The 13,649-nt window shown below is 54.4% G+C and overlaps 1 long non-coding RNA gene and 5 other non-coding genes across 7 annotated transcripts in view; all 6 read left to right on the forward strand.

Moving 5' to 3' along the window:
• LOC103731781 overlaps nt 1-13,649 on the forward strand; it is a 114,520-nt gene that overhangs the window by 53,251 nt on the left and 47,620 nt on the right. The window contains exons 12-17 of one of the 2 annotated variants that reach the window (XR_003849070.1): nt 3,189-3,328; nt 5,665-5,804; nt 6,131-6,255; nt 8,135-8,274; nt 10,594-10,728; nt 13,092-13,231. This is a non-coding gene — a long non-coding RNA (uncharacterized LOC103731781). The remainder of the gene's footprint in view (nt 1-3,188; nt 3,329-5,664; nt 5,805-6,130; nt 6,256-8,134; nt 8,275-10,593; nt 10,729-13,091; nt 13,232-13,649) is intronic. The other variant, XR_001872379.2, reaches the window with a different exon arrangement.
• LOC115069848 lies at nt 3,580-3,673 on the forward strand. The gene has a single exon (XR_003849083.1). It is a non-coding gene; the product is annotated as a small nucleolar RNA SNORD116 (small nucleolar RNA).
• Nucleotides 6,037-6,134, forward strand: LOC115069869. The gene has a single exon (XR_003849103.1). It is a non-coding gene; the product is annotated as a small nucleolar RNA SNORD116 (small nucleolar RNA).
• On the forward strand, nt 8,525-8,618 carry LOC115069859. The gene has a single exon (XR_003849093.1). It is a non-coding gene; the product is annotated as a small nucleolar RNA SNORD116 (small nucleolar RNA).
• Nucleotides 10,980-11,073, forward strand: LOC115069864. The gene has a single exon (XR_003849098.1). It is a non-coding gene; the product is annotated as a small nucleolar RNA SNORD116 (small nucleolar RNA).
• On the forward strand, nt 13,483-13,576 carry LOC115069838. The gene has a single exon (XR_003849074.1). It is a non-coding gene; the product is annotated as a small nucleolar RNA SNORD116 (small nucleolar RNA).

The following is a 13,649-nucleotide window of genomic DNA, read 5'->3' on the forward strand; positions in this document are numbered from 1 at the left end:
AGATATGCAATGTTAGTCCAGACCTCCGGATCAGAAATATCTGCTGATAGGATCCAGGGTGCAAATTGATATACTTCATTCCAAAATTTTGAGCTTTCTTTTTGGGAAATCTTAAGTCCTCTTGATTTAAGTAAGGCTTTAAGGGAGCGAATTTGGAGTTTTTTCTGGCGTGATGCTGAATTACCCATTATAAAAGGAAAATAGTGTTGTCTAGCATTTAATGTTCTCGGAGCAGTCTGACACCAGGGGATTGGAACGCTCTGACAGGCACAAGCCTGGCTGCAGAGTTAAAGTCTACAGAAAAAAAAATGGCCTTTTAAAATCTTTTGTTCATTTGTTTATACGGTGCGGGCCACCTTGAACTTTCAAGTGCTCCACAGGGGCTAGTTAATTTAAATTCTCACTTAACTGGTTTTAGCTGTGGTTTGAGTACCCTGGGGGCAGGATAACAAAACCAATTAGGATAGTTTATTTTAGAAGCTGACTTTAAGGCTTATGTGAAGATCCCTTAGAACTTTGGGGATTTTTCTAGCAGTGCTGAGATAGAAAAGTAGGGTGAAGTGATGGTTCCTAAGGGAACGTGCCTGAGATCAAAATCTCAGGTGATTCCACTTAGCCCCCAACACAAGCCTTCCCGCAAGTTTAAGAGACTGGCAGCCATCCTAAGGACTCTTAAGTGGCTGCTGCGTTACCAGGTTCTTATATTAGAAAGACGCATAGATAGAAGGTCTTTTGTCTACACCTGTGTAGGCCGTCGGAGTCTGTTAAGGGGGCAAAGAGGCCTTCAGCTGACATCAGGAGTAGCCCTGACCAGAAAGCTTCAGTTGCTTCTCTGTCTTTAATGTTCTCACGCGAAGACTAGAGACTGAAAATAAAAGGAGGAAAATAGAAGAGACTGCCAGGCCCCAAAAGTGGGGTGGCTTGGAGGCACAGCTGCCTTTTATCTCCTGATGGGAGACAAAGGAAAAAGAGATTTCTGATGCTCTCCTGGTGGGAGAGGTACTCATGAATTCTGCGTTTCAGGGGGCGCCAGCTGCTGGCTGGCGCAGAGTTCGGAGGCTCTCACGTTGGGCGCCAGCTGTTGCTGGGGTGCGCGGATTTCACGCACCGCGTTGCTGTGCAGGTCCCTGGCTCTACGCAGCTACCGGATGCTGGCGACTCTGCGGGTCGCTGTCAGGTGCCGGGCGGGTTCTGTTCCAAGCTGCCGGACGCTCCCTCTCTCTACGCGATCCGTTGGCCACCGGATCAAGAGGGGAGGTGCAGGAATGGCAAAAGCAAGATCTTCGCGAGTGGTTGTTGATGGAAGGATAGCCCCCTCCGGGGAGACTGAATCGTAAGCAGTAAGACACAGGATACAGCTCAATCAGACTCAGTGATACAGCTCTGCTTTATTGGGGTGAAACCAGAAGATTTATAATGTGGAGGCAGTAGCAAAAGCCTTAGCTGATAGGTGCTCGTGGGATGCCCCATTTACATGTGGTGGTGGGCTTCTATCAGGCTGTCAGACAGTGCCTGATTATAACACAGGAAAAACCTGGCAGTTTCTGTGCCAGAGGACATGTATCTGTGACGGGCACTTCAAAGGTGAGTCAGGAAGAGAGTAGGAAGGGGCCCCGCTGAGAAAGGGAGTCTCTGCATAAGAAGGCCAAGCCAGCTTGTGGCTATCCAGACATGTTGAGACTACGACCTAAAACAGCAGGGGTCCCCAACACCCGCCTGTACGCTGGTTGTCATGATGATGGAGGTTTCCATCCTTGACTGAGGTGTCTCAGCCGTGCCTGAAGTGTCGATCTACATGTGGGTACGCCTCTCGGCATCTGTGTGGACATTTCACGGACATGTGTTCACCGACCTGCCTGACCCCACTGCCGGGGAATCCAATGAGCGTGGGGGAGACCTCCCATTGGAGTCTGGCAGGCTGAGGCCAGGAGGTCTCCCAGGCTAGAAGGTCCCCTTATTCGGCCAGCTAGTTCAGCAGGCGGATCATGTGTGCCGTCAGCACCGGTATCAGGTAGTGACACCTATCCTTGCTCCCCTGCATTGACCACCCACAGGCACGTCTTCCCTCTCCTGCCATCAATCTAAGTTTCAGCTGCAGGGGTTTTTGTCCAAACAGTCCCCTTCCCCATGCTCTTGGATATTTTTTTGCCCAACCCAGTGAGGGAGTAGAGGCCTCGGCGTGCCCTCCAGGCCTCTCTCAGCACACATCCCAATAGCCGGTGATCTCGGGCCTTGCTCTATTGTCCCTTTGCCCTGGGGGCCACACGTGGTAATGTTGGCTGCTGCAAGCTTCCTCGGAGATTGGGAATGATAGCACAGTGATTCTTAGGTTATCGGAATTCTGCAGGCAAGCCTGAGCAGGTACCCTTTTGAAGAAAGTTGACAGTTGCACCCAGTACAGGACAGAGGTCTCTCAGGAGAGATCAGCAGGATTTTCCTGAGCCGAGGGAGATCTCAGTCTCGCTGACAGGTTGTTCCCTGGGAGGGAATGAATCTGATGTGCACCATAGTGCTTGTGGGATCCAGTGGCTGGGTTGCATTGGTGGCATTGGATGTTGGAGGCCTGGAGAGTGTCGGGAGTGTCTAGGTTTCCAAGTGTCTCCTTTGCCTGACCCAACCTCTCTTTCATGGACCGTAGGCCTCTGTGGCATCCAGAGCGCTAGGCAGAACACCGTGTCAGCTCCCTGGGGAGGAAGGTTATCCAGGGCTACCCCAGAGGGCCTGTGACACGAGCAGAACCTAGGGGACAGTGATGCTCCTCCGGATGGTCTGTAGTGCTCCTGGCACTCTGGATAGTCTTTGTAGGAGAGCAATTGAGGTTGGAATCCTTTAGGGTTCTGCCTAGGTTTGGGGGTGAAGGCGCGATACCACAGGGCCTTTGCGGCCATTCTGTTAGCCATAGCTTGCCCTATCATACAGTGCCAAGTAGGGGTTGGAAGAAGAAGCTGGGGGTGGCTAATCAGGCCCTGAGGCCAGGGAAGGAGACATTAAAGGCACATGCAGGGACTCTGGCCCCCCCTCCTCCTTACCTAGGGGAAAACATGGTCAGAGATGCCTTTGCTGGCATTGGAACCACAGTTGGCAGAGCTGCACTATTCACCCACCTAGGCAGAGGCACTGCGACCTTAAGCCCCTTGTTCTCTGCTCACCAGCTAAAGCGTCGCATGGGGTCTTTGTCTCCTCCTCAGGGCCAATTCCCGTGGGCGACATGTCCACAATGCTGCATCCAGAGAATTCATAACGTAGCGGAAGGACAGATACACTTGAAAGGGCTTCTGGGAGTCTTCAGCATCGTCCCTCACCACCCACACGGTCACCTAGGAGAAAGGTAATTCTTCAGCTCCCTGAGTTTCTGGCGATATTCTCATCTGGTGTAGCCCTGAGCACCTGCACCACCACAGCCCTCTCGTCATGGCCGGGAGAGGCCGATCAGTGTGCCTGCAGGGTCAGCAGACTCATGCTGGTCCTGAGCGTTCCTGCATGCTGTGGGTGTTGCAGGTCCCCACCCAAGCTCTCACGCACGAGCCCCAGCAGCCAATGACCATGTCGATTGCCCCACGGCACCCTCCCAACGTGCCTGGATCGATGATGATTCCAAGTCAATCATTCCTTGGAAAAGCTGAACAAAATGAGTGACAACTCCCTACCGTCTCTCTCATCGTAACTGAGGTCCAGCACGTTGTGTCACTGAGTGCTCCAAGGGGTCACTCCCACCTTCCTCCCCCCGAGTCTCAGCAACCACACCAGCAGTCCAGTTTTGCCTGCGCCTTGCGTGTCTCCCATCCCTGGGTGCAAGCATTTGTTTTCCCTGTTGCCCTTGTGCCTACATGGGAGGATTGAGATGTAGGTCCATGCTAGCAGGCTTCCTTTTGGTTGAGCGGCCAGGGATATGAAAGCTTTGCAAGAAGAAGAGTGGCACGGCATCAAGGCAGGAACAGGAGTAGTCAGGTGAGGACTCAGGCACCATTGCACAGAAAAATCTCCAGGGATGTCACTGGCACCAAAGATCTGCAGGCAGGAAGAGCCAAGTCTGGAGTTGCTGTGAGTCACCACCCCGAGGATCACGGTGTAGGTTGACCAGTTCAGACGGCCCCACTGAGCCCTGCCAGGGTCCCTTGTCCCACACAGCTCTGAGGGCTAGGGGCCAGGCTATGAATGTTGGAAGGAAGCCCAGTGTCCCAGGGGTGCATGGGTAGTGCTTGGAATTGTCCCCACCTTTGCGCTGATTGTCATGACAGAGAAATGTCTGTCTTTGACCGAGATTAGGCAGCTGGGCCTTTTGCATCCATCTACATTTTAGTAAGACACTCAGCATCTGTGTGGACAGTCAGAGGCCGTCTATTCACGGATTCGCCTCACCGAACAACCTTGGGAATGCCATGAGCACAAGGGAGACCTGCCATTTTAGGCCTGCAGGCCGAGGACCAGGAGGTCCCCCAGACTAGAGGGTCCCCTTATTGTTCCAAGTGGTTTGACAGGCCGAACATTTGGGCCGTAGCCTCTGGGATCAGGTGGTGACAGCGATGCTCTCTCCCCTGCAGTGGCTATCAAGAGGCACGACTTCCCTCTCGGGCCATTTCTGCAAGACTCAGCTATGGTGGTTTTTCTCTAAACAGTCCCCTTACCCGAGCTCTTCTATTTATTTTTCTGACCCAGTGAGGGAGTATAGTCCTTGGCATGCCCTCGAAGCCTGTCTCTGTATACAGCCCAGTAGCCCCTGACCTCGGACACTCTGGTGTCCACTTGGCCTGGGGAACACACACGGTGATGGTGGTGCCTGCAAGCTTCCTTAGAGATTGGGAGTGGTAGCACAGTGGCTCTTAGTTTATCAGAATTCTACCGTCCAGCCTGACCAGTCAACCTGTTGGGGAATGTTTCCCTTGGAACCCAGTGGAGGTCAGACACCACTCAGAAGAGATCAGCAGGGCGTGGCTGAGGTGAGAGAGAACTCAGTCACCCTGGCTTGTTGTTCCCTGGGGCAAGAAGGAATCTGATGTGCACCATGGTGCTTGTGGTATCCATCAGAAGGGATGCATAGGTGGCATGGGATGCTGGAGGCCTGGAGAGAGTCGGGAGCATCTAGGATTCCAGGTGTCTCCTTTGCCTGGCCTGACTCCTCTTTCAGGAGCCAGAGCCCTAGTCGGGACACTGTGTCAGCTCCCTGGGGAGGAAGTTTGCCCATGGCTGCCCCAGATGGCCCGTGAACCAAGCAGATCCTAGCAGACAGTGATGGTACCCGGGCGGTCTCTTCTATTCCTGGCACTGTGGAAAGTCTTTCTCGGAGAACAATTGAGGTTGGAATCCTTTTGGAATCTGCCTAGGTTTTGGGGTAAAGGCATGATAGCACAGGTCCTTCATGGCCGTTCCGTTAGAGTTAGCTTGCCCTACTGTACAGTGCCGAGTTTGGGTTGGCGGAGGCAGCTGGGGGCACTATTCACACCCTGCGGCCAAGGAAGAAGACAGACAAGGCACACGGACAGACCTGGGTGCCACCTCTCCTCCTTTCTTGGGGAATACACAGTGACACATGCCTTTGCTGTCATTGGAATCACAGTTGGAAGAGCTGCACTATCCACACACCTAGGCAACAGGCACTGTGAGCACAAGCCCCTTGTTCTCTGGTCATCCCCTAAAGTGTCACGTGGATTCTTTGTCCCTCCTCAGGGCCAATTCCCGTTTGTGCCTTGCCCACAATGCTGCAGCCACAAAATACATAACATAGCGGAAGGATGGATACCCATGAAAGGGCTTCCGGGAGTCTTCTGCAGTGTCGCTCACCACCCACAGGGTCACATAGAAGAACGGTAAGCCTTCAGCTCCCTGAGTCCCTGGCGATATTCTCATCTGGTGTAGCCCTGAGCACCTGCACTTCCACAGTCCTGTCGTCAAGGTGGGAATGGGCCAATCAGTGTGCCTGCAGGGTCAGCAGATTTATGCTGCTCCAGAGCATTCCTGGATGCTCTGGGTCTTGCAGGTCCCTGGCCACACCATCACGTATGTGCATCATGGGCCAGTGACCATGTCGAAGGCCCGGTGGCACCTTCCCATCATGATCCCAAGTCAATCATTCCTTGGAAAAGCTGAACAAAATGAGTAAAAACTCCCTACTGTCTCTCTCCTCGTAACTGAGGTCCAGCACGTTGTGTCATTGAGTGCTCCACGGGGTCACTCCCACCTTCCTCACCCTGGGTCTCAACAACCAATCAGCGGTCCTGTCGTGCCTGTGCCTTTCTGGTCTCCCTTCCCTGGGCCCAGGTATGTGATTTCCTGTTGGGCCTTACGCATAGTTGGGAGGAAGGAGAGGAAGGGCCACTCTGGCAAGCTTGGTTTTGGTTGAGCGGCTAGGGCCAGGAGAGCTTTAGGAGAAGAAGAGTGGCACCAAGGCCTGGCCAGCCTGAGGCAGGAGGTAGGACCAGGAGTAGTAGTCAGGTGGGGTCCCAGGAACCATTGCACAGAAAAATCTCCAGGGATGTCACTTGCACCAAGAATCTGCAAGCCAGAAGGGCCAGGGCTGGAGTTGCTGCTAGGTACCACCCCAAGGCTCATGGTGTTGGTAGACCAGTTCAGGTGGCCCCACTGAGCCCTGCAGGGATCCCCTGCTGTCCCACACAGCTCTGAAGGCTAGAAGCATAGGTAGGAATGTCAGACAGAGCCTGGTGTCCCAGGGGTGCATGGCTGAGCGCTTGGATTTGTCCCCCCCCTTTGCGCTGATTTTCATCACAGGGGAGGTGTCCATCTTTGACCGAGATTAGGCAGCAGAGCCTTTCACATCCATCTACCCTTTAGTAAGACTCTCAGCACCTGTGTGGACCATCAGAGGCCATCTATTCATGGACTCACCTCACCAAACCACCTTGGGAATCCCATGAGCACAGGGAAGACATCCCATTTTAGACCTGCAGGCCAAGGTCCTGGAGGTCCCCCAGACTAGAGGTTCCCCATATTGGGCCACGTGTTTCGATAGGCCGAACATACAGGCTCTAGACTCTGGGATCAGGTGGTGACAGCGATCTTCTCTCCCCTGCAGTGGCTCACAGTAGGCACGACTTCCCTCTCAGGCCATTTTTGTAAGACTCAGCTATGGTGGTTTTTGTCTAAACAGTCCCCTTCCCATGAGCTCTTGGATTTATTTTTCTGACCCAGTGAGGGAGTATAGTCCTCAGCATGCCCTCAAGTTCTCTCTGTGCACACAGTCCAGTAGCCCCTGACTTCGGGCCTTTGTCCACCACATTGGTGTCCACTTGGCCTATGGGACACATATGGTGATGGTGGTGCCTGCAAGCTTCCTTAGGTCTTGGGAGTGGTAGCACAGTGGCTCTTAGGTTATCAGAATTCTACAGTCCAGCCTGACCAGTCGACCTGTCAGGGAAAGCTGCCCTTGGCTCCCAGTGGAGGTCAGAGATCACTCAGAAGAGGGCAGCAGGGCGTGGCTGAGGCATTGTACCCTGGGGCGAGAAGGAATCTGATGTGTACCATGGTGCTTGTGGTATCTAGCAGCAGGCATGCATTGGTGGCGTGGGATGCTGGATGCCTGGAGAGAGCCAGGAACGTCTAGGTTTCCAGGTGTCTCCTTTGCCTGGCCTGACTCCTCTTACAGCAGCCAGAGCCCTAGGCAGGACACCCTGTCAGCTCTCTGGGGAGGAAGCTTGCCCAGGGCTGTCCCAGATGGACCATGAACCAAGCAGATCCTAGTGGACAGTGATGGTGCCCTGGGTGGTCTCTTCTGCTCCTGGCACTCTGGATAGTCTTTCTGGGAGAACAATTGAGGTTGGAATCCTTTTGGAATCTTCCTAGGTTTGGGTGTCAAAGCACGATAGCACAGGGCCTTTGCAGCCGTTCTGTTAGCCATAGCTTGCCCTACCTTATAGTGCCTAGTAGGGGTTGGAGGAGGAAGCTAGGGGTCTAATCAGGCCTAGAGGCCAGGAAAGGAGACAGGAAAGTCTCACATAGGGACCCGGGCCCCTCTCTCCTTACCTAGAGGAAAACACGGTCAAAGATGCCTTTGCTGGCATTGGAACCACAGTTGGAAGTGCTACACTATTCACCCACCTAGGCAGCAGGCAATTTGACCGCAAGCCCCTTGTTCTCTGCTCACCCACTAAACCGTTGCATGGGGTCTTTGTCTCGTCCTCAGGGCCAATTCCCATAGGCGACGTGTCCACAATGCTGCAGTCAGAGAATGCGTAATGTATCGGAAGGATAGATACCCCTGAAAGGGCTTCCGGGAGTCTTCTGCAGGGTCCCTCACCTCCCACAGGGTCACCTAGGAGAACGGTAAGTCTTCGGCTCCCTGAGTGGCTGGCGATATCCTCATCTGGTGTAGCCCTGAGCACCTGCACCTCCACAGCCTTCTTGTCATGGCCTTAATGGGCCGATCAGTGTGCCAGCAGGGTCAGCGGACTCATGCTGCTCCTGAGCATTCCTGGATGCTGTGGGTGTTGCAGGTCCCCCCCACACCCTCATGCATGAGCACCAGGGGCCAATGACCATGTCAATGGCCCAGCAGCACCCTCCCAACGTGCCCAGATTGATGATGATTCCAAGTCAATCATTCCTTGGAAAAGCTGAACAAAATGAGTGAAAACTCCCTACCGTCTCTCTCATCATAACTGAGGTCCAGCACATTGTGTCACTGAGTGCTCCAAGGGGTTGCTCCCACCTTCCTCCCCCTGGGTCTCAACAACCACACCAGCTGTCCAGTTTTGCCGGCGCCTTACCAGTCTCCCTTCCCTGGGTCCAGGCATTTGTTTTCCCTGTTGGCCCTTGTGCCTACATGGGAGGATGGAGAGGTAGGTCCACGCTAGCAGGCTTCTTTTTGGTTGAGCAGCCAGGGACAGGAGAGCTTTGCGAGAAGAAGAGTGGCACCAAGGCCTGGCCAGCCCAAGGCCGGAGGCAGGACCAGGAGTATTCAGGTGGGGACCCAGGCACCATTGCACAGAAAAATCTCCAGGGATGTCACCGGCATCAAGGATCTGCAGGCAGGAAGGCCAGGGATGGAATTGCTGTGAGTCACCTCCCAGAGTCTCATGGTGTAGGTCTACCAATTCAGACAGCCCCACTGATCCCTGCAGTGGTCGCCTGCTGTCTTACACAGCTCTGAGTGCTAGAGGCCAGGGTAGGAATGTCCCACGGAAGCACAGTGTCCCAGGAGTGCATAGTTGAGCACTTGGATTTGTCCCCACCTTTGCGCTGATTGTCATAGCAGGGGAGGTATCCGTCTTTGACCAAGATTAGGCAGCTGGGCCTTTCGCATCCATCTACACTTTAGTAAGACTCTCAGCATCTGTGTGGACATACAGAAGCCGTCTATTCACAGACTCGCCTCACCAAACCACCTTGGGAATCCTATGAGCACAGGGGAGACGTCCCATATTAGGCCTGCAGGCCGAGGACCTGGACGTCCCCCAGACTAGAGGGTCCCTTTGTTGGGCCAGGGGGTTCGACAGGCCGAACATGCGGGCCGTAGCCTCCAAGAGGCATGACTTCCCTCTCAGGCCATCTCTGTAAGAGTCAGCTCTGGTGGTTTTTGTCTAAACAATCCCCTTCCCCCAAGCACTTTGAATTATTATTCTGACCCAGTGAGAGAGTATAGCCCTCGGATTGCACTCAAGGGCTCTCTCCACACAGCCCAGTAGGCCCTGACCTCGGGCCTTCGGCCACCACATTGTTGTCCACTCAGCCTGGGGACCACACACGGTGATGGTGGTGCCTGCAAGCTTCCTTAGAGATTGGGAGTGGTAGTACAGTGGCTCTTAGGTTATTAGAATTCTACAGTCCAGCCTGACCAGTCGACCTGTTTGGGAAAGTTGCCCTTGGCACCCAGTGGAGGTGAGTCACCACTCAGAAGAGATCAGCAGGGTGTGGCTGAGGTGAGAGAGAACTCCGTGGCTCATTGTTCCCTGGGGCGAGAAGGAATCTGATGTGCACCATGGTGCTTGTGGTATCCAGCAGCAGGGATGCATAGGTGGCGTGGGATGCTGGAGGCCTGGAGAGAGTTGGGACCATCTAGGTTTCCAGGTGTCTCCTTTGCCTGTCCTGACTCCTCTTTCAGGAGCCAGAGCCCTAGGCAGGACACCCTGTCAGCTCCCTAGGGAGGAATGTTGATGAGGGCTGCCCCAGATGGCCTGTGACCCAAGCAGATCCTAGAGGACATTGATGATGCCCTGGGTGGTCTCTTCTGCTCCTGGCACTGTGGATAGTCTTTCTGGGGGAACAGTTGAGGTTGGAATCCCTTTGGAATCTGCCTATGTTTGGCAGTGAAGGTGCGAAAGCACAAGCCCTTTGTGGCCGTTCCGTTAGACATAGCTTGCCCTACCATATAGTGCCGAGTTGTGGTTGGCGGAGGCAGCTGGGGGTGCTATTCAGGCCCTGAGGCCAGGGAAAGAGACAGACAAGGCGCATGCACTGACCTTGCCACCAGCTCTCTTCCTTTCCTGGAGGAATACACAGTGACAGATGCCTTTGCTGGCATTGGAACCACAGTTGGAAGAGCTGCACTATCCACACACCTAGGCAGCAGGCACTGCAAACACAAGCCCCTTGTTCTCCGGTCGCCCCCTAAAGTGTCACGTGGGAACTTTGTCTCTTCCTCAGGGCCACTTCTGTGGGATCCTTGCCCACAATGCTGCAGCCAGAGAATGTGTAACATGATGGATGGATACCCTTGATAGGGCTTCCGGGAGTCTTCTGCAGTGTCCCTCACCACCCACAGGGTCACATAGGAGAATGGTAAGCCTTCAGCTCCCTGAGTCCCTGGCAATATTCTCATCTGGTGTAGCCCTGAGCACCTGCACTTCCACAGTCCTGTCGTCATGGCCGGGATGGGCCAATCAGTGTGCCTGCAGGGTCAGCGGATTAATGCTGCTCCGGAGCGTTCCTGGATGCTCTGGGTCTTGCAGGTCCCTTGCCACACCATCATGCACGAGTACCAGGGGCCAATGACCATGTCGATGGCCTGGCGGTACCCTGCCAACGTGCCTGGATCGATGATGATTCCAAGTCAAACATTCCTTCGAAAAGCTGAATAAAATGATTGAAAACTCCCTACCATTTCTCTCATCATAATTGAGGTCCAGCACGTTGGGTCACTGAGTGCTCCACGGGGTCACTCCCACCTTCCTCCCCTGGGGTCTCAACAACCAATAAGCAGTCCCGTCGTGCCTATGACTTTCCAGTCTCCCTTCCCTGGGCCCAGGCATGTGATTTCCTGTTGGGCCTTGTGCCTAGATGGGAGGAAGGAGAGGAAGGGCCACACTGGAAGGCTTCCTTTTGGTTGAGCGGCTAGGGCCAGGAGAGCTTTAGGAGAAAAAGAGTGGCACCAAGGCAGGGCCAGCCCGAGGCCAGAGGCAGGACCGGGAGTAGCAGTCAGGTGGGGGCCGAGGAACCATTGCACAGAAAAATCTCCAGGGATGTCACTGGCATCAAGGATCTGCAGGCAGGAATGGCCAGGGCTGGAGTTGCTGCGAGGCACCACCCTGAGGCTCATGATGTTTGTATACCAGTTCAGACGGCCCCACTGAACCCTGCAGGCATTCCCTGCTGTCCCACACAGCTCTGAAGGCTAGAAACATGGGTAGGAATGTCAGAGAGAGCCCGGTGTCCCAGGGGTGCATGCCTGAGCACTTGACTTTGTCGCCGCCTGTATGCTGATTGTCACGACGGTGGAGGTGTCCGTCCTTGATTGAGGTGTGGCAGCCATGCCTGAAGCGTCCGTCTAAATGTGGGTATGTCTACCAGCGTCTGTGTGTACATTTGACAGACGTGTGTTCATGGACCTGCCTGACTGCACCACCGGGGAATCCCATGACCATGCGGGAGACCTCCCATTGGAGGCTGGCAGGCTGAGGCCAGGTTCCCTTATTTAGCCACCTGGTTCAACAGGCAGATCATGTGTGCCATCAGCACCGGGATCAGGTGGTGACAGCTATCCTCGCTCCCCTGCATTGTCCACCCACAGGCAAGAATTCCCTCTCATACCATCACTGTAAGTTTCCTCTACAGGAGTTTTTATCCAAACAGTCCCCTTCCATGTGCTCTTGGATTTTTTTTTTGTCTGACCCATTGAGGGAGTAGTGGCCTCGGTATGCCCTCCAGTCCTCTCTCCGCACACAGCCCTGTAGCCAGTGACCTCAGACCTTATTCTATTGTCCACTGGCCCTGGGGGCCACACATGGTAATGTTGGCTGCTGCAGGCTTCCTAGGAGTTTGGGACTGGTAGCTCAGTGACTCTTAGGTATTCGGAATTCTGCAGGCGAGCCTGACCAGGCACCCTTTTGGAGAAAGTTACCAGTTGCACCCAGAAGAGGACAGAGGTCTCTCGGGAGAGGTCAGAAGGATTTTCCTGAGCTCAGGGAGATCTCAGTCTCCCTGAATGGTTGTTCCCTGGGGCAGGAAGGAATCTGATGTGCACCATAGTGCTTGTGGGATCCAGTGTCAGGAATGCATTGGTGGCATTGGATGCTGGAAGCCTGGAGAGTGTCAGGAGTGTCTTGGTTTCCAGGTGTCTCCTTTGCCTGACCCAACCCCTCTTTCAGAAGCCAGAGGACTCTGGGGCATCCAGAGCCCTAGGCAGGGCACTCTGTCAGCTCCATGGGGAGGAAGACTGTCCAGGACTACCCCTGAGGGCCCGTCACCCGAGCAGAACCTAGCGGACAGTGATGGTGCTCCGTGTGGTCTGTACTGTTCCTGGCGTTCTGGATAGTCTTTGTGGGAGAGCAGTTGAGTTTGGAATCCTTTTGGATTCTGCCTAGGTTTGGGGGTGAAGGCGTGATACCACAGGGCCTTTGCGGCCATTCTGTTAGCCATAGCTTGCGCTATCTTATAGTGACGAGTAGTGGTTAGAGGAGGAAGGTCTGAGGACCTATCAGGCCCTGAGGCCAGGGAAGGAGACACGAAAGGCGCATGCAGGGACCCAGGCCCCCCTCCTCCTTACCTTGGGGAAAACACTGTCACAGATGATTTTGCTTGCATTGGAACCACAGTTGGAAGAGCTGCACTATCCACACACCTAGGCAGTAGGCACTGTGACCGCAAGTCCCTTTTTCTCTGGTCACCCACTAAAGTGTCATGTGGGGTCTTTGTCTCCTCCTCAGGGCCAATTCCTGTTGGTGTCATGCCCACAATGCTGCAGCCAGAGAATGTGTAACGTAGCGCCAGGACAGATACCCTTGTAAGGGCTTCCGGGAGTCTTCTGCAGCATCCCTCACCACCCACAGGGTCACCTAGGAGGACGGTAAGCCTTCAGCTCCCTGAGTCCCTGGCGATACTCTCACCTGGTGTAGCCCTGATCACCTGCACTGCCACAGCCCTCTCGTCATGGCCGGGATGGGCTGATCATTGTGCCTGCAGGGTTAGTGGACTCATGCTGCTCCTGAGCGTTCTTGGATGCTCTGGGTCTCGCAGGTCCCCGCCCACACCCTCACGCACGAGCACCAGGGGCCAATGACAATGTCGATGTCCCCGTAGCACCCTCCCAACATTCCTGGATCGATGATGATTCCAAGTCAATCATTCCTTGGAAAAGCTGAACAAAATGAGTGAAAACTCCCTACTGTCTTTCTCATCGTAACTGAGGTCCAGCACTTTGTGTCAATGAGTGCTCCACAGGGTCGCTCACACCTTCCTCCTCCAGGTCTCAACAACCACAGCAG

Source organism: Nannospalax galili, unplaced genomic scaffold, assembly GCF_000622305.1.
Source record: "Nannospalax galili isolate Female #2095 unplaced genomic scaffold, S.galili_v1.0 scaffold275, whole genome shotgun sequence".
NCBI lineage: Eukaryota > Metazoa > Chordata > Mammalia > Rodentia > Spalacidae > Nannospalax > Nannospalax galili.